This window comes from Dermacentor albipictus, chromosome 2 (genome assembly GCF_038994185.2).
Source record: "Dermacentor albipictus isolate Rhodes 1998 colony chromosome 2, USDA_Dalb.pri_finalv2, whole genome shotgun sequence".
NCBI classification, from domain to species: Eukaryota; Metazoa; Arthropoda; class Arachnida; order Ixodida; family Ixodidae; genus Dermacentor; species Dermacentor albipictus.
The window spans coordinates 56,386,995-56,406,009 of record NC_091822.1 but is presented as its reverse complement, the minus strand read 5'-3'; the positions used below and the strand labels follow the sequence as shown (position 1 = coordinate 56,406,009).

Genomic DNA, 19,015 nt, shown 5'->3' with positions numbered 1-19,015 from the left:
GTAAATCATTCTTACAAAAATGCTGGGCATACAACCAACCAAACTTGGTGACTATAAAGATCAATAAGAACTATGGACCCATTTAACACTATGTAGCTAATAATTTGATAACTCTAATTAGGGTAGTTTACTTACGTTGTGCGGCCTAACTTCCTGGCAATCAGTCTGACCGTTTTCGACGCTCTTCTCAGACTTTCACCATGCCCTCTTTTTCTGCTTCCAACTCATGGTTCCGCTGCTCCCTCCTCCTCCCTTTTTCTTCGCGCTCTCTTTGCGGTCGCCATCTTTAATCCCCCGCTCGCTCCGCGTTGGCTCTTTTGTCCTTCACTGTGCTCATTCGCTCGGTTACGCCGAGGGACAACGCCGAAGCGGAACGCAAGAACGGGCGCCTGAGAGCTGCGCTCTAAAACAGTCAAGCGGAAGACTTCCTTCCAAGGTGACTGTGAGGCACTGACTCGCGTTGGGATAACGTGCATAGTGGGACACATGAGGGCTGCATAAAATAACGAAATCTATGAACGTTGTGGACATGTCGTATATATTGGTGCAAAGAAGAAGTATGCAATAGAAAACAATAGAAGCAGTTTTACGCATAGCGAAGCATCCCACACACAGAAAATGATTCTGCAGAGCTCACAAGTAGAAGAGAGCAAATTATGTGTCCTCAAACTAGGTCGTGGATATTATAAAGTAGAATTCTCTGATCTTAGATCGTCTACTGTACAAATGCTATGAAATATAAGGCGTTACCGGATTTGAGGGTTATATATATATTTTTCACATGTCACGGCTTAGTGCTTCAATGTGCATGGTGCGATGACCTTCGAAGTGTAGATACCAGTAAACTAAAAAAAATATGCAAGTGTGATTTCTTGTTTTCTTCACTTGCACAGAAATTAGTTATGTATATTTAAAAAAAATAAAACGCTTCAGTCATAAATTCGCACGCATTCGCTGAAGAAGGACGCCTACGAGGCCTATATGTTAGTATTTTGTTCTGTTCTCCATAGCTCATTTCTATATCTTATATGTTGAATTGACTGCAAGTACTCCAAATATTGTTTGTTACTTCACTTTTTGTAAGAGAATAAAACACAATGAACTGTCATCTTTTCCTTATCGTGGCGGTAAAGAAGTGAATACATATATCCACTAATTCTATTCAAGTTTGTTTTTAAAGCCTAAAACGGTTGCGTTAGTGTGAGGAGAAAACCGAAATTAACACAGAGTTACCAAGACAGAAAACATAGCATTTTATTAAAGCTAACTGTCGGCAAATAATCGTGCTTCTTCATTAAACAAACTTTTTTCCGGCAATTCAGATATCACTTTCGGCTTATGACGCAACACCCCTAAGTCGAGCTACGATATTTTAACAGGCAGCGGCAACCTGCAAAATACATCCTATAGCGTACAGGTAAGTTGCCATCATAAAATCACAGATCAACGTTCAATTATTTTGAATTAAATTCAAGCTCTACGATTCCATTTAGAAACGGTCCGATTGAAGCCGCTCATTACTTCAAGCGGGCACAGATACCAGCAATTGTTTCGCTAATGCGACTCCCGAAATACCCGTCGGTAGTGTTTTGGCGTGAAAGCCGTTTTGCTTATTGGATGCTTTCACTGGCTTATATAAGTCACTAATTTTGCTGTCCTGCAAATAAAAATTTGGAAGAAATAATATTCAGCGGGAATGCCAAATGTCCGTGCGCCAAGACTAAGGCTTAGGCCTATGGAGATCTACTTGGAGAAAATTATTTCCCAGTGCTCAACTACATGCCTCTCACAGAGAATTCCGCAGTCACCACGAAAGGGGAGGGTCTGGTTGAACTAGCATAGCTAAAATATCGTAATCGCCACGATGAAGCATTACCGTATGATGACGCGCCTACTTTTTATCCATTACTAAACGAACGACGCCCCTACTGATTGAAATGGATTAAAGAGTTTGCCTTTTGCCCCTCTATACTCCATCACCAATTTACCAGTGGCGATAGGGAAACTCTCGCAACTCAGAGTTAGGCTGCTTGTGAGATGAACCCTCTGCCAAAGCCCTTTATGTTCGTTAGTTGAAGATGTGCTTCCAGTGTACTAGTTATTTGATCTTTTAAGTTCTGGTCCCTTCATGCTCTTTGTCAACGTCGGTGTGAATGCCAGTTACGTCAATTATCACCCATACTTTTGATCTACCCCGTGCTTCTGTGTCCACCAATAGTGTCAGGAGTGTAGAAGGAGAACTGTCACTGTTGTAGGTGTTTTTCTCGGTGGTGCCGGATCCAGCAGCTGCGGCTTTGTCTATTGTGGTAGTATCGGTTTTCTCGGTGGCATTCGTTCCTGTAACCTGGCCATTCATGGTAACGCTGGTTTTGTACTGTTCGTGATCTCTGTCGCGTCGGTTCTGGTATTATTGATTTTCCTCGGTCTTGTTTGTTCTGATGCCCTCGCTTGAGTCGGTTTTACTTATATTGGTGTTTCAAGCCTCGTCGATGCCAGCAGGATTGTTCGTGTCCGTTCCAGTGCCGTCGGGTTGCGTGGTCGTGCCGGCCTGAGCCCCCGCGGATGTCCTCTTCACGCTTGCTAGAACGACAGTGCCTCGGGCGTGCCGGATCCTATGTGGGCTGTGTTAGGTGCCTTGAGTGCCAACTGCGTCACGCCCCACGTGGCCTGTATAAGGTTGAGAGAATGTGGCATCTGCACCTTGATCTCCGCTGGAACCCTTGCGCTCGCGTTTGCGTTTGCGTTTGCTTTTGAATTTCTTTATTTTTCTAATAGCTTCGTGAATGAGTGTACTTCCGATGGCGGACCCCGCACCCATGGCCACTCCTGTCACTAGAGTATTACCTATACTTCTTTTGCGTAGCGGGTGAACTGCAAGCGAATGAGCATTCCCATTATCATTGCTTTGAGGATGACCAGCGAATAAGGTTATTCTGCGCTTTTTACGGCTCCTTCTGACTCTGGGCAGGGAAATATATTTTCCACTTTCAGTCAGTTGGATTCCGCCACGCCCTTCTTCGGATAGAGACGCAGCACGTTTCTTACGTAACAGATGCTGAAGTGCACTTCGCGCGCTCCCTTCGCGGGGAAATGAAGGGCCGCCGCTTTCCTTTCCATTTTTGCTCACAACATTGTTGGTATTCCAATTGAGATTTTCTTCACTGAGAAAGCCGTATCTCATATAGTCGCGGTCAGTTGAGACTGCAGTGCTACCGGCATGAGTGTCACCGTTGGTATTGCTGTTGTGGTAGCTTGTCATGCCGGACCTGGGTCCCCATTCGAAGTTTCCTGGGGCAGCGAAATTGCCAATATCAAGGCAGGCGCCTTCACTGCAATGGCCCGTAGGCTAGTGGAAAGAAAGAACAGTCGACGAAAATTATTAGCGATCCTTGTTTGAAGTGAGCAATGCCCAATGCATAATTCTTTAAGTTATAATTCGTTGCAGCTATGAGCACAAATTTTGAAATTAACTTAAATAACTCGGATATGAGAAGCCAGACAGCTCAGTGAAATGGGACACGAGGAATATAGAAAATGAAGTAGACAACATGCTATTGCGACCATGTAGAACATCCAGTACGATTTCAGGCGAAGCTGTTGCTCATGAGTAGCTGTTTTAGAAATTTTATGTGCGGTTATTTAAACCCCATGTTTTAAACACTGCGAGCATATGACTTATCCGATACTCACCTGTGTAAACAGTTGTTGGCATACAAGGCTTTCGAGCGCTTGCCTTGCTAGACTTTTGTAAAAGCCATGATTCGCCTACCCATAGGCTTCTTCCCAGGCACGTCAGCCTGTATCTTACTCCATTTTCAATCAATGCTGTTTTGGAGGAGCTTCACAGACCTAATTCTGTGGCGTTCGTGAAGCATACTTATAGCTCGCCGGAGCGTTGGCTTGCGTAACTTAGTGCAAAGACGATTTTTCATCTGTTTTAAGTGAGGCGTTGGAGCACAATGAACAGTCCTATGTACCGTTTATCAATATGAGCAAAGCATTTCACCGTGTTTCCCACAGCCTTATTTTACCCAAGTGTGACTGTTGAACTTAAGAGGTTCCTTAGTGGCGTTCTACAGGAAGTTTTGGTCAGATAGACATACAGCTTCTGCATCGTTGCAATGTACGCAATAACCTCTCCCTAAGGAAAGGTGGCGTATTCCAAGTTTATTCACTCAATCACTAATTACGTGACATTTTCCTAAGCGACCTTTCCGTAGTTGTTTTGTTTCCCACTCCATAGAGCCACCGTACAGACGCGATCTTTGGACTACAAGAAGCATTTCTAAAAGAAAAAAATGTTTTATCCTGATCTATGATCGCTGTAAACAAGCCTGAAATACTTTTCCTTTTGTTTTCATAACCGATTAAAAAGTGTCGTTCTCAAGATCGTCGTCTACACCGGCATTGATAATGCCCATCGTCTGCTTTTCGTTAAGCAGTGTAGCCGAAATGCAAAGCATATTTATTACGACAAGCTGTGATTGTGTTTTTCTGAATGATCGAGACCATCTTACGTCGATTTGATCTCCGTGGACGCAATACTTTTTTTTGGTCGGAATTTTGATGGCCCGCTACCCGCACGCTGATGGTTTTCTGAGCACAAACATTTTGCCCTAGTTACTCAGGAACTCCTGCTCCGGTCATGGCCACTACTTCTCACTGATTACAATAACTTATGCTACTTTGGCTTATGCCTCTGTGAGCGCTGCTTGCTCCCTGTTTTAACACTGACACTCACGCGCTATACAAAATGAGAAACGCTTCAATTTATTTGAGATAATTTATGTACCATAAGAACGCTAATTGCAACAGGAATCTGAAAAAAAAACGAGAGACCCTTCGGCTAATCTGCATGAGCTATGTGATAGAATTCCGATCAATGCCGACATTAAAGAGCAAACCACTAGTGGCTCCAATTTAATGATACGTATGAAACTTGGAAGAGAAAGTACGTTGTGCTGAAGTCGCCAGAAGTAGCATGTGACGGCTTTTCGATAGAATAAATCGACTGGCATCACATGGCAATGGACCAATTAGGTTGCTTGCTATGCTGAATATCATATTCTTGCGCCGCTGAATCCATCACGTGATAGCGCATACTCAGCTCTATCAGTTTAGACATTAGCACTGTGTGCGGCTCGTTAAAATACACTAAAGCCTATACACGTTGGCATTATAATAAGACTGATGTATTCTCGGTCATCGTAAATTCAACAGACACTCCTACAAAATGCGTATACTACATATATTAGGTGATTTAGGCTCCTTACGAAGCAATATGAACATTATGTATTTGCTTACCCTGCACGGTGTTCCATCAGGCTCAGACTGCATAATAATATAGAAAGGTGGCCTTAGGTATGTTATTATACATGGAAATCGGCAGGGAGTCAAAGCGGAAGTCTGAAAAAAAATTTTTCATCTAACGTCAAGGCACATATAAGAAGTACAGGTCAAATATGCTCTTTCTGGCACACAGTTGCGGATAAGCGACGGCCAAATTCACTTATCCACCAATTTATCTTTGCAGATAAAATGACCTGCTCGGCCGGTTACGTTGTCGAGCTACAGGCCTCTTTCACGAGTGTAGGTGGAGAGCCGCAAAGGCGCGCAAAAGATCGCGCCCCTCTTCAGCTACATTGCGGCACATGCGAGGAGGGAGCCGCTGGCTCCGCGCATGCTCTGATGCGCTCAAAAATTCGAAGTTCCTATTTTTGATTTACGGTACGAAATCCCTATTCCACGATGTCTTATGCTGTTTGCCATGTACCTGTGATACTGGTGTGCTTCAGGGCCGTTGGTTTGGGCGGATACTGGGAGTAAGCATTGTACGATTCCGCTTCGATATTCACGCTTTACTACTCGTACCGCTTGTTCCAAAAGGCGGAGCTAGCGTGCTTCCGTCAAGTATTACGTGGTTGGCACAGCTGGAACAGGCATCGATGGGGCACAAAGCGGGTAGTACCTTATACCTAGTCGAAATGCTCGCCTATCGGTTTTCTGAGGTGGCGTCTTATCTTCCGGTTTGCCATTGGTCCACGTGTCGTAGCCTTGCCCAGTTCACAAACATAGTGTGATATTGGCGGCGAGGAGTTACGGAGTCGCCCTCTATCGGAAGCGCCTCGATGCCGTAGTATGAGGGATCACGTGACGTGCTCCTCATAGGTTTTGCTGTCAGCGCTCACTGAAAACACCACGCGCGAGCTCTCCCGGACATTTCTGTAAGTACTTTCGAAACGAGAGAAGTTTCTTACTATCTAAATAATAATCTTGGGCAAGCTGAAAACACACAATCGTTTACAGCCGCTATCTCTTTACCGAATACGTACAGTGAACGCCACTGCGCGCGGTCGCCGCGATGGAGTCTCCCGAACCGGCTTCTTGCGTGAAAGGTAGGTAAACGCCGAGAGCAAACTATGTGAAATACGTTCTTATAGTGTTTGTATAACCAAATGGAGCGTAATAGAATGAAGCCTCAATGCAGCGATCGCGCAGATTCGCAGCGACCGACTGCGCGTCTGCATGCTTGTCCGCGCACTGTTTCGCTTTCTCCGCGCGCGCGTTTTCGCACCGTGCCATGAGCTTTAGGCCGCAGAATATGAGCATTTGACAGTATACAGGCAACCATGGTTGCGTGGGCGCTATCAGAGCTGTTCAAAAATAATTTCATTGTAGAGACTTCGACGCCTACGGGGACTGTGATGTGCCGTCGCGACGATGCAATCTTTTTTTTCTTCTAAATTCTTTGACCTCTCAATACTATTTCTCGAGTTGCGTCGCACTGTATGTTTATCGGCGTTCTCAGCGTGCAATTTCCCGCTGCTCCTTTTTTGTAATCCAGTGCATTAATTCATAACACAAACATGACCATATGCCATGCTTTCTTTAAATGTGCTTCTCACCGCTGCCTTTCCACTCCACTGAACTTGGCAGTATCTATAGTATCGACAAGTTCATAGACCAAGCCGTCATGACATTAGTCGGGCAGCGGACTCAGGCGAGCGTCTCAGTGCGCGTTTTGAGAACATCGCAGACCGGGCGCCGTAGCATAAATCTTCCTCGCGTCTGTGCTTGCTGCATACCCGAGTTGTAGCCGATGACTGCCGGTTTTATGTTGCGCGAGCCAAGCTTCACACAGCTTCTTGTCCTGCGGCTACGTGTGAATAAGGCCGACACCGGCCTTCGTTACGTGCGTCCGGCCCTGCGGCACCGAGCAGTAGCCTAACATGTTGCGCGCCTTCAAAGGCAGCCACTACCTATTGTAGCGCTTTCAAGCGTTGTAAAGGAGACACTCGAAGCGGGAAAATTTCGCCACTAAATGAAAACCGCAGCGTACGAGGGAATTTAAACTCGTTTTCAGCTCGCTTCGGCGCGCCCGAAGCAGTCGACGCGGCCGCTATGTCCACGTGATCCCTCCTAGCACGTCACGCCGACGGTGGCGCCAGCTTTTCCAGTGGTGGAGCTCGAGGCCAATATCCTCGCGAAGTCTCTTCAAATTGCACATTGCCTTCAATATTTTTCCAGTTTACCTTGCAACTGAGCACGTAGACTCCTGATATAGAACCAGATGCACGGGGAACAGTATACAGGGTGTTCAAGTTCATTATAGTAATATATATAATACACGATGACACAACCAATGGTATTCTGTCAGCAGTGACGTACCGCATCAGGATTATATTTTTCCTAATGGAACTATCCTTCATCAAATGAGATCAGTTAACGAACTTTTTGATTACTGAATTGAGGGCGGAAATGTTTATAAATAACTGGCTATTAGGTTCCGAAAACGCGATTCAGTTGTTTCTAGTGTGACATTTCTGCCAGAAAACTTTTTTTTTCACGAAATATGAAATAAGAAAATTCGCGAAATGCAAGACCAGCCGCATGATTGCACGTCCAAGCGATGCGACGTCAGTGGTGCCAGGCGTTACTCGTGTGAGTTAACACGAAGCTGCCGGCACTTCGCGTAGTTTGTCCCCATCACAGATCGCTTTCAACATATGGTGCGCGCGGGCGTGCCATGCGAAGCCGCCGTCGGAATAGAAGCCCCTCTCCCCCTACCCCTTCCCCGGCCTCTTCTGCGCGACTGAAGACGGCGCACTTCGTCCCCGCCTTACTGGTTTGCTCACGCGATATTGTACCACCATAATCGGCTCACCTTCACATGGTTTCAGTCGCACATAGAGCTGGCTACGCGTGGCGATGACGTTATCGCCCTTGGACATTACGCGGAACGTCAGAGCGACGACGCCACCAGCGACGACGGAAGAAAGCGCCTGGGGACTTCGAATAATTGTTATGGTAATAAAGATATTTAAGCGAGATATCTCGCTACTTCGCAGGCGAACTGACGCACATCATGCGATTTTTACACGCATTCACGCATTTAATGGAGACACCGCCAGCTACCTGGAGGAACGCAGATGCTCATTGACCTGGAACGCTTATGCTACTTTAAAATATATTCAGTTACAAACAGTCCTTCTTCCTGATATATTTATACAGGGCAGGACTCGCACTAAAGAAACTTCTCTTATACGTAAGTGTTTTCTGGAATTCACCCCTGTCGTCGAAGTCTTCACGTTCACTATTTCGCTTAGTCAGCGTACAGTGTCAGCCAATGCGTAAGTGCATATGCTCGTGACTTTTGCCAATATAAGTCACAGTTTTATTTATTTAACTTTGTGCTTAAACGATATTTTCAAAGAAAAACCTATGCGGTGTCGCTTAATAAACTGCAGTTATGTTGCGCGCTAAGCACGCAGTCTTCAGTTACGCATACTTACAATAGCGGGCGGCACCAGTCGCTGACAATGCAAAGTGCTCACGTAGTTTGATTCAGTATGGCATTGTCCACCTAAGGAGAAAAAAAAGCACCTGGTAAGAGATAGACTTAACAGTTTTTGAATGCTTACTGCACTCCTTCAAATAATGGCATACCCTAGTGTGTATATATACGTATGTATATATATATATTGGCACGAGCTAGTTACGCGAGCTGTAGAGGAAGAAGAAGTGTGCGTGGTAGCTGCTGCGAAAACAAACTGTAAACGGCCGTTCGCTTAGAACTGTCTGACTGGCTTTTCCTCTCGTGACAAACTGGTGGAGGTGCTGGGTACGCATCCATCGTATGCCTACGGGTCCTCAACCAGAAGCTACCGACGCCAGTACCTCGGGGACGGCAGAAATCTATCGAAGCAGCCGTCGCCTCCAAGGTCTTCCACCGCAATACAGCCCCCTGGCAAGCTCCGTGAGGAAGATGTCAACAACTACCGCAAGCCAAACCGAGGGGATGCCAAATGCTGCCGTACCATGCATTCTCAACGCGCCTCGCACGCCTAACCCGTTCCATGGCGACACCTTTGAGGACGTTGAAGACTGGTTGGACCATTTCAACCGGGTCGCCGCCTTTAACGACTGGGACGATCGCCGTAAGTTGAAGAACGTCTACTTTTCCCTTTTAGACGCGGCGAGAGTATGGTACAAGAACCACGAAGCCTCATTTACCAGCTGGCAAGAGTTTTACCGACTGCTTTGCGAAGCCTTCAGCACTCCCGAAAGGAAAGAAAGAGCCGAACAGGCACTGTCTTCGAGGTTCCAAATGCCAAACGAAACCGTCGCCATGTTCGTCGAAGACATGACGCGACTGTTCCGTCGGGCCGATCCACTAATGCCAGAAGACAAGAAGGTGCGTCTGTTAATGCGAGGCGTAAAAGAACAGCTTTTCGTGGGCCTCGTGCGCAATCCTCCTACAACAGTCTCTCAGTTCATTCGTGAGGCAACAGTCATGGAACGTATGCTTCGGCAGCGGCTCTCGCAGTATGAACGCCAGACCACCATGACTGCTGCATGCTCTCTCGTACCTGCAAATGATGACAGGGAGTCCCTTACCGAGCTAATACGACAAATCGTTCGAGAAGAACTGCAGAAGTCCTATGCATCAGCTCCGGCACCTCCCAGTGCCGCGGTTCTTACGGATGTCATTCGGGAAGAAATCGGCAAAGTGGTTCATCCCTCGCCGCCAACACGACCCGAACCTCCCACGTTCTCGTACGCGGATGCTCTTCGGGCTTCCGCGCCGTCGACGGGCCGTTTTTCGCAGCCGCCTGCTGGGATTTCTCGACGCTCCCCAAGTCCGATCCACCGCACGAACCCGCAAGCACCTTTTCATCCTGGTCCGCGCAAATCTACAGTATGGCGCGCCCCCGACAACAGTCCGTTGTGCTATCACTGCGGGGAGGCTGGTCACATGTATCGCGACTGCCAGTACCGACGGATTGGTCTGCGGGGATACCATCCGGACGCCCGTTGCCCGCGCTATGGCGAACGCCCGCACGACATCGAGCAATACCTAGAAAGTAACCGGCTTCCTCCTGCCCAACAGCGAAGACAGTCACGGTCGCCTTCACCTCGTCGGTACGCGTCACCAAACCGTGCTCGACCCGCCTTTGATTCCGCTGGAGTCAACGGTGGAAGCCCGCGCCGGGGAAACTGAAAACGACGACCTCCGGGGGTGAGGCCGCTGTCATGCGAACCGTCAAATATCCTCCGCCGACGCCATCCCCTCGCGACGTACCGCTGACGCCTTCATTCGAAACTGCAAAAAGAACTTCTGCTGTTATTACTGCTTCAATCGACGGTTATCCGGTAACTGCACTTGTCGATACGGGAGCTGACTACTCGGTTATGAGTGCCTCACTGGCCACTCGGCTACGCAAGGTGCTGACAGCGTGGGACGGCCCACATCTGATTACGGCCGGAGGACACCTCGTGTCACCCATTGGACGATGCACCGCCCGACTTGCAATTTCTACTTCGACTTTCGTAGCGTCTTTCCTTGTGCTGCCCAAGTGTTCTCGACTAGTTATACTGGGCATGGATTTTCTCGAGGAGTATGGGGCGATCATTAACCTTCGTGACTTGTTCGTGACTTTTTCTAACTACGTTTCTTCGGATTCGAGTGTGGAGGATGAACATCACCGCGCGGCTTTACTCGTGGTCGATGACTGCGTGACGTTACCGCCTCGAAGTAGCATCTTCGTCCTCGTTGAATGCCCCCAAGAACAACTAGGAATAGGCATTGCCGAAGGTAACCTCGCCATATTGCTGGATCGCGAAGTCGGCGTCGCACGAGGTCTCGTAGAGCTCCAACATAGGCAAACCACGATTCTAGTTACCAACTTCAGTGGCGAATACAAGCACTTTGCGAGGCATACCACCATGGCCTACTTTGAAACGGTGGCCGATTCCAACGCCTGTGCTTCGGTAACGACAATCTCGATTCCGGAACCCAGCGATGTGGACTTGACCAGTCACATCAACGTCAACCCACAGCTAGACCAAAATGAGAAGCAGAGGCTCCTCACTCTGCTATCGTCATTTAGCGACTGTTTCGCCACCACGTCGAAGGTCAAACAGACTCCTTTAATCAAACACAGAATCATCACTGAACCGACCGTCCAACCTGTTCGCCAACACGCTTATCGCGTGTCGCAAAGAGAACAGGATGCTATTCGTCATCAAGTTAAACAAATGCTCGACGATGATGTCATTCAACCATCGACAAGTCCTTGGTCTTCACCTGTTGTATTAGTTAAAAAGAAAGATGGTTCACTACGCTTCTGTGTCGATTACCGCAAACTGAACAAGGTCACGAAAAAAGACGTTTACCCACTTCCTCGAATTGACGACTCCTTGGATCGCCTGCGACATGCCCGTTACTTTTCTTCAATGGATCTGCGTAGTGGGTACTGGCAAATCGAAGTTGACGAACGGGACCAGGAAAAAACGGCGTTTATAACACCCGACGGTCTCTATCAATTTAAGGTCCTCCCTTTTGGATTGTGTTCCGCTCCGGCCACATTTCAACGCATGATGGACACAGTTTTATCTGACCTCAAGTGGAACTCGTGTTTAGTCTACTTAGACGATGTAGTTGTTTTTTCCACCACGTTTGAACAACACATCCAGCGGCTTGAGGCGGTTCTTCAAGCTATCCGCACCGCCGGCCTCTCCCTGAAGCCCGAAAAATGTCACTTTGGCTACGAGGAGCTCAAATTTCTAGGTCATATTGTCAGCAGCACCGGTGTGCGCCCTGACCCTGACAAAGCCATGGCAGTCGCTCTGTTCCCGATACCGAAGACAAAACACGATGTCCGCCGATTTTTAGGGCTTTGCGCGTATTACCGACGTTTTGTACCCAATTTTTGTGAAATTGCCGAACCTTTGCAACGACTCATCAAGAACGACGTCACATTTGTTTGGGGCCCGGCACAATCCGACGCCTTCCACGACCTTCAGCAACGTCTCCAGACACCACCGATCCTTGGTCACTTTGACACCGAGGCTGACACAGAAGTGCATACTGATGCTAGTAACGTTGGTCTCGGAGCGACACTCGTACAGTTTCAAGCTGGTGTTGAGCGCGTTATTGCGTATGCCAGCCGAACCTTGTCTGCTGCTGAAAAAAACTACTCAGCAACTGAAAAAGAATGTCTGGCAGTCATATGGTCTCTCCAGAAGTTCCGCCCATACCTGTACGGACGCCCCTTCCGTGTCGTCAGCGACCACCACTCTCTCTGCTGGCTGGCGAATCTCACAGATCCTTCAGGCCGTCTCGCAAGATGGAGCCTTCGGTTGCAGGAATTCGATGTGACCATCGTCTATAAGTCTGGCCAGAAACACACTGACGCCGACTGTCTCTCTCGCGCCCCCGTCGAACCCGCACCACTAGATACTGACGACGATTCGGGTTTTCTTTGTACTCTTCCGTCTTTAAACCTTGCTCAACAGCAACGCCAAGATTCCGAGCTCCAGCCCTATATTGAATACCTTGAAGGAAGCCGCCCGCAACCCCCACGGCAGTTCGCGCGTCACTTGTCATCTTTCTGCCTACGTGGCGACATCCTATACAAGCAGAACTTTCACCCTACGGCAACCGCTTTCCTGCTCGTTGTTCCCGCTACTCTCCGCGACGACGTTATACGTGCATGCCACGACGAACCAACGTCTGGGCATCTTGGTTTCACGCGTACTCTCGCGAGGATCAAGCAGAAGTACTATTGGCAAAAACTCACAAAAACCGTGAAGCAGTACGTCAGAAGTTGTCGAGATTGCCAGCGTCGCAAAGTTCCACCTCTGAAACCAGCCGGTCTGCTTCAGCCTGTCCGACCTCCTTGCTCACCTTTTGAACAAGTTGGGATGGATTTACTCGGCCCATTTCCCAAGTCTTCGGCTGATAACCGCTGGATCGTCGTCGCCACCGATTACCTCACTCGATACTGCGAAACACAAGCCGTTCAGCGAGCTACTGCTTCAGATGTTGCTAACTTCTTCATCAAAAATATCGTCCTTCGACATGGTGCTCCCGCTGTCGTCATCACAGACCGTGGTACGGCCTTCACTGCCCAGTTGGTCCGAAATATCCTGCAGCTGAGCGGGACAACGCACCGTACGGCAACTGCGTATCACCCGCAGACTAACGGTTTAACTGAGCGTCTCAACAAAACGATCGCGGATATGCTTTCCATGTATGTTGCCACGGACCATAAAAATTGGGACGAACTGCTCCCGTATGTGACATTCGCGTACAACACTGCCCTACAAGAAACCACCGGGTTTCCTCCTTTTCGTCTGGTCTACGGACGCGACGTCACCACTATGCTCGACATGATGCTCCTACCAACTTCGTCGCAACATACCGCACCAGATACAGACGCCTTTGTTCAGCGTGCCGAAGCAGCGCGGCACCTTGCGCGGGAACGAATTCTATCCCGACAACGTCAAGATGCTCGTCGATACAACCTATGTCATCGAGACGTCACATACAACCCGGGAGATCTTGTATGGGTTTGGACCCCTATACGTCAAAGAGGCCGGTCAGAAAAATTATTGCGCCGATACTTTGGACCCTACATTGTTTTGCGTCGTCTAAGTCCTGTCAACTACGAAGTTATTCCAGCCGACAGTTCGCACCACTCCCGTAGACCACGTTCCTCTGACATTGTTCACGTTACCAGGATGAAGCCCTACCATTCGCGCTGACTCTCATCCACAAACTTTGTGATTCGGCCCCTGTCGTCTCGTCCGCTGTCTTTCTCATTTCTTTTATTTTTTCCTTGTGGCATTTCACATCTCCCCAACTTTATTTATTTATTTATTTATTTGTTTGTTTTTCTTTTTTTTGGAGGGAGGGGTAATGGCACGAGCTAGTTACGCGAGCTGTCGAGGAAGAAGTGTGCGTGGTAGCTGCTGCGAAAACAAACTGTAAACGGCCGTTCGCTTAGAACTGTCTGACTGGCTTTTCCTCTCGTGACAATATATATATATTCTGTGCTCTCAAGACTTGCGTGAGGAGCATTGTAGGTGTTGCTAACATATTTACTACAAGCTTTTACTTCCTGCCTCCACTGCATCAAGGCTTGCAAGCTTAATTTCTGGGCCTAAAATTTCACTACTCACCCACAATGCAGAGGAAAACACTGATGACACGGGTACTAGCATGCATTCTGAGCACTGACGAGGTCTTGCAATACGGGTCACTGCCAGGAGAAGCTTATATATTGCTGTAGCTCGACAAAGAAATGATTGATAGCATTGTATATGTAGTACTATAAGAAATGAAGCTTTTGCACTTTATAAATATTTTTTTCATTTATTGGTCAAATCCATCAGAGCTTCCATTGCGAACAAAACAATATAGTTGAAGAGCACAGCTTTATTTTTTTGTCCCGGTTCCAAGGCACAATGCACGCAATATATATCGACACTCAGGCTACGCGTCCTTGTCGCATGTTTTTGAGGACAAAACAAGGGTACGTGCGACTAGGTGTAAAAAGAAATGACAACAAATAGTTACACTGCACCAGACCGCACTTATCTAAAAAGCTGATGGTTTTAAGAAGCCAAAAGCGAAAAAATTCAAAATGAGAATTCTCGCATTGTCTCCACAACATCGGCGCTGCAGCTAAAGGCAGAAAGACCGCTGCAATGGAAATGAAAACATACGATCCACCTGGAGTTTTCGCTATACACGTGGCGGTGGCCGAATTCCGTGTTTTATGGAAATAAGTTTACTTAGATAGATTCCTGCGAGCCCACGGCACTACGAAGAAGAAATCAGTAAAGTTGAGGAAGAATGGAACCAGTAGTTTAAGTTTTCGAATATTTGTTTTATGAGGAAGGTTCTTAAGTGATTACATTGCACGATATAATATATCCCAACTTGTCTATGACCACCTGAACTGCTTGAGCAAGCTGACAGATGCCAGCTGCCAGCCTTTGTGTCGGCATTTATTCGCAACGGTGACTGACCAGTGGAGCATAGCGCTGTCGCACTGGCTTGATCGTTGTGATCACACGAAGGATGGATCGTCGTATTTCTCAGGGGAGAGCATGATGGGGGGCTACGGGTGTCGCTACATTGGAAGCCGGTGCCCAGCCAACCAACCTAAATGATCCTCTTAAGGCCAGGATCGACTTAGTCTCGAAAGGTAGCAAAACGAGAAATTAATAAAAGAAAACTTCACACCATGGTTTAGAAAAAAAAATCTTCTTGTAACTGCCGACCAGAAATTGCAAGATTACTTGGCCAAACTAAATTTGACTTCTCTAATTCATCTTGCATTACGATGAATGTACATAAACTAGCTTCTAGTGTACGAATGTCATAAAAAGACAGGCTAGTTTTGCGTAGAGCAGGAAGCATTTTTTGCCTTTGCAAGGAACCACGCATTTATATCATAGTGTTGATGTATGGGAGAAGTGCTATCATAGTAAAAAAAAAGCACGACTAAAAAAAGGACTGCGGGCCAGGAATGCGGGCCAGCTTCAAAAGATATTGTCTCATACTAGGTCGGATACGTATCCTGCGCGCTGTATAAAGAAGTCGTGCTTTATATGGATGGATGATTTTAGAGACATTTAGAAGTGCTTTTATTCGATTTCCTTGTCGTCTTGCTACCAGAAGTATTCAATCCAACCGGAAAATATACTGACGACTGAGACATCTCCAAGTCCTATGCCTCCAATATATATTGCGTGTTGCATATTACTTAAATTTATCTGTTTTGAAAGTTGTAGACAGTTTATTCATTTATTGATATATAGCGTCAATGTTTACATTTTCGGAGAGATGTGTCACAGAACAAGAAAGCCTACGAATGAGAAAGGTATATAGTATGCGCAGTATAGACGTAAAACGCGCAGCACCGAAATTCCCCGATAATTCAAGTTCTAGGATCTCTATTTTTTATGGGAAATGCATGAAAAAGAAATCTATAAAATTTTCATATCAAAGACAGTCACAAATTCTACATATTCACACATATCCACACATATCAAACAAAGTCACACACTTTATTTGTCAGAAAGCATGCGAATGTGTTTAAAGACTCTTGAAAGCGGTTTGCAAACATGCGCCACCAGGTCTAGCCACGTGGTGGCGCAGATATTTACCATCCAAACAGAGAGCTGTTACTGTAACGAAGTCTAAAAAAGTTTAAACATTTAAAAATACAGCGTGTTCACGATTACACTCCTGGCGAAATGCTCATTGCAGCAGTACGCTTAGTTACTATTAGCTAATAGCTCCGTGTTAATGCTGTTGAGCTCTCGCGAGGCTCGTCACAACTGCGCCTCCACTCATCCGGTAAAACGCCCAGTCCGCCTGCGCTTGCGTTAGCCTCAATGACGGACCCGCCAAAACTAAATTATGGCAGCAATACTCAGGTGTGAAGTGACGGGCGCAAAACACGTATGTACTGCTGGCGGCGACCGGATACCGACGGCGCGATGCACTGCAGCCACTTCACTCGCAAGTTGCCTTGCAGAGGGACACGATGTCGCTGCTTGGCACGTCACCAGTCGCTGAATTGGGAGCACACAACGTAACAAGGGCGATTCATAATGATCGCGAAAAGAAAGCTCGAGACCAACGCTAACCCCCGCAGCTTGCGTCAACACGGAGAATATTGTAACGCAAGCAGAAGCCCCTTACTGTGGGCAGGAAGTGCTTCACTGTAGTGATAAATTGTTGTGTATTCTCTTTCTCATCCTGATTTTTAAAAAAACGAATTGATCAACATTCAAACCATTACAACCAACACTTGCTTAACATTAAGTTGATAAAGTTATCGATGACGGAACCTCAGTAGCTAAATCTGATAGCTCGCAGAACTAACGTCAATTCGCCTTACTACGTTGGTTCTCAAGAGGGCAGCTGGAAACTCGGGCGAGTGGCGCCGCCGCGATCGGTAGCGGTGCACATTTTTTTAGAGCATTATATTCATTTTCACACCTTAGGTGGAGCGGCTGATGCTTCTCCTATTAATCAGAACGAGTTACCATAACGACTCAGTGTATTTGCACAAGACCTTCAAAACGTGTCAGGCTTCCTTTTAGTATTATAGCCAGGGAAAACGACGTGTTGTAGTGGTGAAACCTATGTGAAATAAAAGGTCGTGGATGGACAAAATGCTGAATGTGCTGAGTTTTCTGAAATGACAGATACGACCTACTTCAATATGTGCGCAAAGTAGCGGATGATCGAAGTTTTTTTTTTTTTTCCTGTGACACTAGTCATACGGGAGTTCGACAAAATAAAACGAGTGGCTCATTTATTCACTGTATCCAGTTCTTTAATAAAACAACTCCAGGGTTAGATATTGATGACGCATGTCAATTAGTCAATTTTTTTTTGATCGGCAATGGCCTTGATGCCTTGCGCATACTCTTTCGAATATAATGTAGTAAGAATTTATTTTCGAGGTAATAGCTAGGAAAAAATGCTTTAGCGTTGCGTTATTGAAGAATAAGCCTGTGCTATGAATCAGCAACAGCAAGCGCGCGTATAAATACAAGAGAAAATATATAATTTAATTTTTTTTCAAGGTGGACGCCGGGTGTAGGCAGCTATATTATCACCATCAATTAGAGAAGAACGTATAGCACACTCGTAAACAAAGAAGCAAATATTCAAGGAAACATTAGTTAGTCATTTATTATTAAAGATCTCAGTGCAAACAGACCAGAACGCGCGCGTGCGTCATGGGCAGCCTCTTATATTCTCATTTAATAAAGGAACATTTTTTTTTACTTTTCTTGGTTTTTGTGATTTTGTTTGTACTGCGATGCAATCGCATGCGCTCAACGCAACATGAGTTTCCGGTTAGATATCCTTACAATGGGTGAAGTGTGCCTGTAATTATATAAAGAGATACGTGACACATTGTTGGATGGAACCTATGTCTTTCGGAATGGAAAGCGAATGGTGCAATCATTAGGCCACAATTCATATTTTGCACTACTGCCTGCTTTTCACAGAATACTGCAGTATCTACAATATTATGGCAAATATAATTTTGAAACCTAATCCTTGGTGAAGTAGAAGCTTTGAAGTTGTTTCGGGCACACAAACGGCTCCAATTGTCAAGTTATACTGGTACAGGGTCTTCCTCTCTGGAAACTTCAAGAACTATTTTGATAAGTTCTCGGAAACGCAGATGATTTGGTTGAAAGTGGTCATCAGCATTTATGACAACAAAGCGCTTATTCCAAATAGTAGGTCTATACACATCAATGAACACGACAGCATAAAATGGCCTTAATTCACTAAGTAGCGTCAAAACCGTGTGGCAAATGCATCCCGCAGCAACTCTTTTTGCATACCTGTTTGTAGAACGTCGCCCCGAAGTACCTTGACCTCCTTACAGTCCAGGAAGACATGTTCAGTGGTGTCGCACTAGCGACGTACGTGACACGTAGCTCATGAAAGTACCAAGTGAGGTCTCGAGCGTTGTACCTCGGTGAGTTACGTGTTCTGCTTGACGGAAGAGCGACACCGCTGGTGGGGTTGTCTTGGATATTCGACATAAGCGGCTGAATGACACGCACGGGGAAGTGACCAGGCACCCACACTGATTGACATACGTACTATATACATGAAGAAACTTCCCGGCGGAATACGGCTAACTGATTGGGGAAAGGTCCGCAGCGACAAGAAATTTATGCA

At 46.6% G+C, this 19,015-nt stretch overlaps 1 long non-coding RNA gene across 1 annotated transcript; it reads right to left on the bottom strand.

Annotated features, from left to right (window-relative positions):
* Positions 1 to 1,250: 1,250 nt before the first annotated feature.
* On the bottom strand, positions 1,251 to 14,535 carry LOC135901873 (uncharacterized). The gene is made up of 4 exons (XR_010564297.1): positions 14,467 to 14,535; positions 8,793 to 8,863; positions 5,305 to 5,406; positions 1,251 to 3,346 (listed from the first exon to the last, which is right to left on the bottom strand). It is a non-coding gene; the product is annotated as an uncharacterized lncRNA (long non-coding RNA).
* Between the last annotated feature and the right edge of the window lie 4,480 nt (positions 14,536 to 19,015).